Source organism: Sorex fumeus, unplaced genomic scaffold, assembly GCF_029834395.1.
Source record: "Sorex fumeus unplaced genomic scaffold, SorFum_2.1 ptg000081l, whole genome shotgun sequence".
NCBI classification, from domain to species: Eukaryota; Metazoa; Chordata; class Mammalia; order Eulipotyphla; family Soricidae; genus Sorex; species Sorex fumeus.
In genome coordinates, this window is record NW_026606138.1 from 17,448,907 (window position 1) to 17,458,305 (window position 9,399).

Below are 9,399 nucleotides of genomic sequence, written 5' to 3' on the forward strand. Positions count from 1 at the left end.
GCTCAGCCAATGACTCCTGGCAAATCTTAGGAATTACTGCAATCAGGAATTACTCAGGGGACCATATGAGGTACCAGGATCCAACCAGCATTGATCATATGCAGGACAAGACAAGATCCTTAACTCTTATACTATCTCTCTGGCCCCAAATGTTCTTTGATGTCTTGGGGTGGGGTGAGGGTGCTTATGGTCACTCTTGGAGGAATTTGGGGAACCATAAAGAGCCAGGAATCCAACCCAGCCCTCCCGCATGCAGGGTGTTTACTCAGCCTTCTGAACTCTCTGACACAAGAAAGAGTTTTAACAGAGAAAAAGATCAGGGATGCATGTTTCTAGGAAGAACTGGGATCCAGAGACTTGGGTGCCAGAGCAAAGTAGTGAAATCACCTTCTAAGCTGTTCCCCTGCGTCATCCTCTGCAAAACTAAACAACGTGAGGGCTAGACTTTTGGAGGAAGAGATAGTGCAGTGGGCAGGGCACTTGCAATGCACAGAGCTGACCTGAGTTTGGTCCCTAGCATCCCATAGGGTCCCCTGAACCTTGCCAGTAGTGATTACTGAGCGCAGAGCCAGGAGTAAGCCTTGAGCGTTGCTGGGTGTGGCAGCTTCCACTGCCTAACTTTCATACAAGGGCACAAGGACCAAAGTGAACTTGCCAATGAATTTCAGAGTCAGAACCTGTTTGAATTTGTCCCAGAAGGACCCATGAAAGATCCATCAAGGCACAATTCTGCAGCCCTTCCTTGATAGTCCCTAGCAATGATCTCTCTCTCCTTCTTTCTCTCTCTCTCCCTCCCCTCCCTCCCTTCCCCTCTCCCCCTCCCCTTCTGTTACCTAAACAAAACTATTTGGCTTCATTATTTGCCTCTGAAATCCTTTTCTGTGAGGGTAAGGTATGATAAATTAGGGAAACCTGGGCAAAGGCATAACAGACTTTCGTGGTCCAGCAATGAGCACCCTATCAGTCCAATGTGAAGCAACAGCTCTGAAAACTTGGGGTGGGTTCAAGTCCCAAGCCTTGTGGGACATTAGGTGTAGTGTGATAACTGCCTGGAGGGCTGGTGGTACCCTAATATGTATGGCAGGTGCTCAGGACAGACTTTTTCAGTCCTAACCTCATCCCAGTACTTGCCCAAGCCGACTGAGGTGGGTCAAGCAGGCAGGCAGGAGAGTTCTCTAGGACCTTCTCCCTCCCTGGGTCCCAACAGCAGCCATGAGGCCTCCCTCACGTCTGCGTCTCCAGAGGAGGTGAGACCTGACTCTCCTCTCTAAGACCCTGACCTCCGCTCCAAATACAACACCCCCTATACACACACACACACACTCTTGCCCAGCACACTCTTGTCCAGTTCAATTGAAGGTAGGTGGAAGAGTGATCAGAGTTCAGTGGTTCTTTGTTTGTTTGGTTTTGGTTTTTGGGCTACACCTGGCGATGCTCAGGGATTCCTCCTGGCTCTGAACTAGGAATTACTCCTTATAGTGCTCTGGGGGGCATATGGGATGCTGGGGATAGAACCCAGGTCAGGCCTGTGCAAAGCAAATTGTCACTCCATCTCCTCAAGGGTCCACTCTTAGCCAAGAACCACCCACCACAAAGCTTGAGGCCTTCCTCTCATTGCAACACTGCCCTGTGATTGGAGAAAATTTTAATCACAAAAAGTTTTTTAAAAAAAATTTTTTTCTAGAACCAGCAGGCCACCAGATGCTTATATGAGCCCCAAGTATGAATGAAACTCAAAGAAGCTGACCTTGGGTGATATGAGAGCTCACTTTCATATTGTTGGAGCCAGAGAGCATAGTGGGGAGGGAAATTGCCTTGCATTTCGTGGTCAACATGGGTTCGATCTCTACCATCCGATATGATTCCCTGAGTAAGTCAGGAGTAAGTCTTGAGTACAGAGCTGGAAGTATGCCCTGAGCATCACCAGGTGTGGCCCTCAAACAACACCCAACATTTATATAGTTATAGTTAAAAAGGTGTCATTAAAGGGGAGAGAAGAAAATGAGAGACAATGGGAAGGCTACTATTAGTAGCAAATTAGAGGGGAGCAGAGCAATAGCATAGCAAAGTGCTTACTTTGCATGCAGTCGACCTTGGTTTGCTCCCCAGCACTCTAGATGGTTCCCCAAGCACAGCAAGGAGTGATCCCTGAGCATAGAGCCAGGAGTAAGCCCTCTACGCTCCTGGGTGTGGCCCTCAAAACAGAAAAATCAAATTAGGCTGTATCATGTGTCTAATAAAAAAGAAAACAAAAATGTGAGGGCTCTTGAGACTAAGTATCCTTAAAACTTGAATTCAGATAACCTTGTGGTTACCGACTTTAAAAATTATGTTTATTTACCAACTTTTTAAGACAAAGAGGAGGGTATATAAGAAAGGAAAAACTTCGATGTAGAGAAACAACTCCTGTTTCTCAAATCTGTCAAGAGGAAGAGGAAAAGAAAAATAAAATTTAAAGTTGGGACTGAAAAGATAGAACAGGGTTAGAACACTTGTCTTGCACATGTTGGACCCAGGTTCCATCCCCTGCATCCCATATGGTCCCCCATACCCATCAGGAGTGATCCCTGAACACAGAGCCAGGAGTAAACCCCAAGCACTCCCAATTGTGGTCCAAAATCAAACCAAAAATGTAATACAGTGAGAAAAAAAAGAAAGATGGGGTAAAAAAGGAGGAAGTAAGGAAAGAAAGGAAGGAGAAATAAGAAGTAATGAAAGAAATCAGAAGGAAAGAAGGAAGGAAGGAGAGAGGAGAGAAGAGGGGGGAAATCCCCAATTTCCTCATTCCTGCTTGAGTTACTGAAATTGGTTGGTTCCCACAGGTGGCTTTTGTGAGGCACAGAGGAGAGAGAAAGTCACTTTCTCCTGATCTGCTTTTACCACCTTGGGACTAGCTAGGAAAATTAGGACTGATAGTCTGCCATGAGCCCCTGCACAGCATGCACCAGAGCCCCACCAGCCCCACAGGTGGCCATCAAGCACACGATGTCCACTTGGTCTTCTCGGCCCGGGAATTGATCCCCACCACCCGATTTTTTGGGGAGCCACAGATTCAGGCTGGAGTGAGGAATTGTTCTTTGCAGGAAAGAAAAGTCAATCCTAGGCCTTCCCCAGGGTTTCCAGGTTCTTGTACTGTCTTGCAGAAAAGAATTTCAGTAGTAGACAAGCAGTGAAGTCAAAACAGTTTTTATCTGGAAGGGGAAGGAGAGAGAACAATGTGCTCAATAAGAACATGGACTTCTCCAAGGACAGAGAGAGCCCCTACACACATGCCAGCATTAACTATGAAAGCATGAAAGTACATAACTTAAGAAGGGAGATGCAGGCAACACGTGTGCTCAGGTGCCACATGTGCTTGGCCATGTGGGCACAAGCAGCACGTGGGCTCAAGCAGCACGTGGGCTCAAGCAGTGTGTGTGCACCCCTTGTTCAAAGTGGCCTTTATAGGGTTTCTTAAACCTGTCCCTTTGAAATTCCTTTTCTTCACTTTTGTTCCTGCTGGAGCTTCTCTTAGAGTATGTGTGTGTGTGTGTGTGTGTGTGTGTGTGTGTGTGTGTGTCTGTGTGTGTCTGTGTGTGTCTGTGTGTGTATATCTGTGTGGAGGGGTGTCTAGCCTGCTCTGGGTCTGTTGGCATCAGTTGAATACTTATCACAGTTGAATACTTTGAACTCACAAGGTGTGCTCTTTGCACCCTTGGGCTATTGGTTTTACTTTACTTATTGGTTTTATTGGAATTCTACGAATTCCATTGCCATGGGCCTCTTCCCTGTCTACTTGTATATCTACATCATTATCAGTGTTCTAGACTGTGCCTTCAGAGTCTACTTTTACTTGCAATAAATCCACCACGCTTTACCTTCTGTGACTAAGTCTCCTGATGGAATTCTTTCCTTCAGGAAGATAAAGAATTCAGGTTCCAAAGGGTTCCATGCACTCCCTTTTCCAGTGAGAGCATCTCCCTCAAGACTGGGGAGACTTATCTTCATTTGTCTGAATGTGTAAGAGCTTGATCTGAACACTTGTGTAGGGGTCCATCAAATATACACTTGCAGCCCCCAGAACGCCCCTGAGTTGTGCACGTTCTGATGTCTCAGGAACCTTGGAAGAGATAAACCTCTCCTTGCATACAACCAAGTCCTGTCTCCGTTGTATGTTTTGGTTCAGCGCTGGCCAGGAGAGGGACCCATTGAGTCAGAAACAAAACCTCCGTGGACTATTCAAACTCACTGACATCAGAAGAACTGTTGCAGAGGCCTGAAATCCCATTTTGAGTGAAGTTTAAGAGACAATGATTAAAATGATATTGACAGTAAAAAGTTAGCAAGAGAGAGTTCCTGCTAAATGAAAAGAGCCAAGTGAACAAAACAGTAGACCTTATGAAAATGTTTTAATTTATGGAAGTGTATACAATTTTTATGTCCTTTTAGTAAATGTTAGGTTTGAAGGCCAAGACAAAGAAGCACGGTGGTTAGAGCATATACTTAGCATATGTGCAATCCTGGTTTCATCCCTGACATTACTATGGTTCCCACTCCTCCAGCACTGCTGGAGGGCGGTGGGGGTGGCAATCCCTCTACCATAGGTCTCAGCAGCCACACATTCTCAGATTCTGGCATCGAATTGCTGGCCCAGCAAGTTAAGAATTGTAGACGCAGGGGCTAGTGGGGAGGGCGCATGCCTTGCACATGGCCAACCTGGGCTCGAACCCTGGCACCCCATAGGGTCCCCTGAGCCTGCCAGGAGTGATCTCTTCAGTTTACAGTCAAGACTAAGCTCTGAATATTGCTGGGTGTGGCACCCTGCCAAAATATAGATAGATAGGTAGATAAATAAAGAGAGAGAGAGAGAGAGAGAGAGAGAGAGAGAGAGAGAGAGAGAGAGAGAGAGAGAAAGATTCAAGTCAGTCCCTGGGACTCCTAGCTGCTGCATAGGAAGTCACACCCCATTTAAAAATTTTTTTTAAAGTTTCAAAAATGAGGGGAGTTGGGGTTTGGAGCCATAGTACTGGTAAGGTGCTTGCTTTGCATGTGCCATCCTGGGTTCTATCCTGAGCCCCACAAGGAGTAATCCCTGAGCACAGAGCCAGGAGTAAGTCCTGAAGCACTGACCACAGCTGTCCCCCCAATTTTTAAAAATTAGGGGCTTTTGGCTTGGGGTTTTTTCTTCTTTTTTTCTTCTTTTTTTTGTGCAGCGATTAGATAGAACCCAGGGCCTCATCTATGCACATCCATATAGGCAGGGCATGTGCTTCTGAGCCACATCCCTGACCCCAAAAAATAAATCAATGTTTGATGTATTTATACATGTAAGAAAGAAATCTGATGGGTAGCAGAGATGAGGGGGCGGGAGGAATATGAGTACATTCACTGTTATATTTATCTCCTTTTTGCTTTCCTAAAATGAACATGTACCGCTTTTGTAATAAAAACAAAACAAAACAAAACCGACATCAAGGACATCTTTCATTTTATTTTATTTTATTTTATTTTTGTGGTTCCAGGGATAGAAACCAGGACTTCAGACATGCAATCCAAGTGCTGTGCCACTGAAGGGGACCCCTGGCCCTGCCTTTCATTTGAAGAATCAAATAGGCCGGAGAGAAAATACCGTATAGGGCCTTGCCTGGCACGAGGTTGACCCAGACGCTTGCCTTGCACTGCAATGTGTAAAGTTTAAATTGAAGTTTTTCAGAGCTGGAGTGGTATATAGTGGGTAGCACTCTTGCCTTGCATGCAATTGACCTGGGTTCGAGTCCCAGAATCCCATATGGTCCCTTAAGCACTGCCAGGAGTAATCTCTGAGTGTAGAACCAAGATTAAGCCCTAAGCACTGCGAGGAGTCGTGCCAAAACCAAATAAATAAATTGCAGGTTTTCTTTCCATTTCTATGCATTTTCTTGAACCTGAAAAATTATTTTGGCTTTAGAAATGCCTTACCTTGAGGGGCTGGAGAAATAGTATAGTGGGGAGGGTGTTTGCTTGTCCATGGTTGACCCGGGTTTAATCCCCAGCATCTCATATGGTCCCCTGAGCACTGCCAGGAGTGATCCCTGAGTGCAGAGCCAGGAGTAAGCCCTGTGTAACCCCCACCCGCTAAAAAAAAAAAAAGAAATCACCAAAAAGGCTTTATATAGAACACTCTTTAAGTGAGTGCTGACTTATCTGCTCCCTCTCTCTGGCTCTCTATTTCTCCCCCAACTCCAACTCCCAGGGATCCCCAGCTTCCTGTGATCTGGTCCTATCTCATCCCTGACTTGGTTTTAAAGAAAACTGGGCAACTGCCACAGAGGCGGGGTGGGGTGGAGAGGACAGGGTGGGGGTGGTGGGAAGGATGCCGGGACCACTGGTGGTGTAAAATGGGCACTGGTGGAGGGATGGGTACTCGATCATTGTATGACTGAAAAGCAAGCAGAAAAGTTTGTAAGTCTGTACCTCACAGTGATTCACTAATAAAAATTATATATATATAAACAAATTTTTTAAAAAAGAAAACTGGGCAAGTGGTGAGAAATGAGAGATATCAAGTAAAGACTGGGGTAAGGGCAACCTGTCCCACCCTGAGTAAGATCTTATCAAATGGCACAAAAATAAGAGCAAAGGTTAAGAGACTCCTAGATTTAGCTTTTACAGAGCTGCATAGTGTTGCATTGCAATGGACAGCAACAAGGTACAGCAACAAGTTACTGGAGGGTACCATGCTGAGTGAAATCAGACAGAAGGAAAGGGATGGAGACAGAATGAACTCTCATCTGTGTGGTTTATAGATACACACACAGCAAGGGAACAACACAGGGTCAAAGGCAACATAATGGAAGAACTGAGCCACACAACTGACTTGGGGTTGAGAAGGTGGGATATTGGGGTTCTTGGGAGAGGGAGGTGGGCACACTGGTGATGGGTGTGGTGGAATTATGTGTGTGAGCACACATTAACAGTATTATAAATCACAGAATCTCAATTTTTAAAGAAGAGAAAGCCAGAGTAATAGTACCGTGAGTAAGGTGCTGTCTTGCACACAGCAGATCTGGCTTCGATCCCCCACATCCTGTATGATCCTTGAGCACCTCCAAGAGTGATCCTTGAGGGGCTGGAGCAATAGCACAGTGGGTAGGGTGTTTGCCTTGCACGCAGCTGAACTGGGTTCGATTACCAGCATCCCATATGGTCCTCTGAGCACTGCCAGGAGTAATTCCTGAGTGCAGAGCCAGGAGTAACCCCTATGCATCGCCAGGTGTTACCCAAAAAGAAAAAAAAACAGTGATTCTTGAGCAAAGAGCCAGGAAGTAAGTCCTATGCACTGCTGGGTACGGCCCCAAAACAAAAAAAATAAACAGAAAAAGAGAGACTCCTGGAGTAAGACAGTGGAGGAAAGGCAAAAAATAGTGCTTCTGGACTTCTCAGAAACCAGCCAGGAGAGGAAAAATGGCAGAAACTGGAGGAGGATAAAGTAGGTCAGCGAAGAAGACAGTCACCAGACAAGGTCCAGTGATGGACTGATCTGAATTGGTGCCAGTTCCACAGACACCAAGGACCCCCAGAAGCCTCCTGTGGACAATTGAGAGTACCCTTCATCTTTCCCACCCCCCATGCACGCATGCGTGCACACGCGCGCACACACACTTTGTCCCATGCAATTTTATGTATTTATTTATTGGCTTTTTGGGTCACACCCAGTGATACTCAAGGATTTCTCCTGGCTCTGCACTCAGGAATTATTTCTGGTGGTATTCTGGGGACAATGTGGAATGCTGGGGATAGAACTCGGGTCAGCTGTATGCAAGGCAAAAACCCTCCCTGCTGCACTATCACTCTGGCCCCACAATTGTTTTGTTTTGGGGCCACACCAGGTGATGCTCAGGGGCATGGTTTTGAACTCAGGGATCACTTCTGGAAGGCTTGGGGAACCCTATGAGGTGCTGGGGCTTGAACCTGGGTCTGGAACGTGCATGACTCTGCTGACTGTATCATTGCTCCAGGATACCCCATGGATTTATACTTGAAGGGACCCTGTGAGTTGGGCACTGAACTGAGGCTTTCCATTGCCTTGGCAGCAGGGATGAGCTAGGTGAGAGCTGTGAAATATTTTGAAAAAGGGATAGGATGCTTTCCTTGCACACAACTGAGCCTAGTTCAATCCCTGGCACTCCCATATGGTCCCCTAGTAAAGATCCAAGAATGATCCCTGAACACAGAACCAGAAGTCAGCCCTGAGCACAGCTGGGTGTGGTTCAAAAACAAATGACCAAACATGTCTATATTTGAAGGCTACAGGTGGTCCAGGGGGTAAGCCACCTTACACATGGCTGACCCCAGCCTGATCTCCAGCACTGTATAGGGTCTCTTGAGCACTTCCAAGTGAGATCCCTGAGCACAGAGTGAGGAGTGATCGCCTGAGCACTGCTGGGTCAGTCAAACAACCAAAAATGTCTAACATCAGGAAGGTCACACTGGAACATTGTAGGCTTGAAACAACTCTAAGAACTTTGTAAATCATGGTGCCTTTTTCTTTTTTTAAGGTTTTGGGTGATAAAAAAAAACCCTAGTGGTGTCAGGGCTTACTCCTGGTCCTGTGTTCAAGGATCACTCCTGCTGGTGCTCAGGGGACAGGGCCTCCTGTGTGCAAGGCAATCGCCCTACCCACTGGGCTATTACTCTGGCCCCTGACAGTTTCCTTAGTGCACCTGGTAACCCCGAGCCCTGAATGGAGGCTGAAGCAGCTCTCAGTAGACCCCTTCTCCTAGCAACGCCTCCATCTCGCCTGAAACTCCAGAATGTGACTGCCAACAGTCACCCAGCCTGAGGCTTTCAAACCTTTCATATTTTTGTGGAAAAATTAGCAGTAGGCACAGCAAACTATTTATAGGGCCTCTGAGTGTCCCATTCTAGGATCTGGGCAAAGATGAACAGGGTGTATATCATTAAATTATGACCAGAAGTGAGCAGAAAAGCCAGACCAATCAGGTTGCTTGTGCAGGAATGGGATAGTCATTAGTAAACAATTAGTAAAGGTCTATGTGGAGCTCAGAATGTTTTCATCAATGATTGAACCAAACATTACGTTAGCAAGTACTGTGCATGTCAGATGAGGAAGTTGTTCCATTCAATTGGTGTCTCCTGCATATTATATACATATTATATAATATATATAATTGTATATGCCCCCCAAATATATATATATATATGTATAGATGGCAAGAGTGATAGTACAGCAGGGAGGGCAGTTGCCTTGCATGTACCTTGATTAACCCAGGTTTGATCCCCGCATCCCATAGGGTGCCCCGAGCCCCCCAGGAGTAATTCCTAAGTGCGGATCCAGGAGGAAGCCAGAGCATCACTGGGTGTGCCCCACCCCCTCCAAACAACATATATATGTATGTGTGTGTGTGTATATATATATAT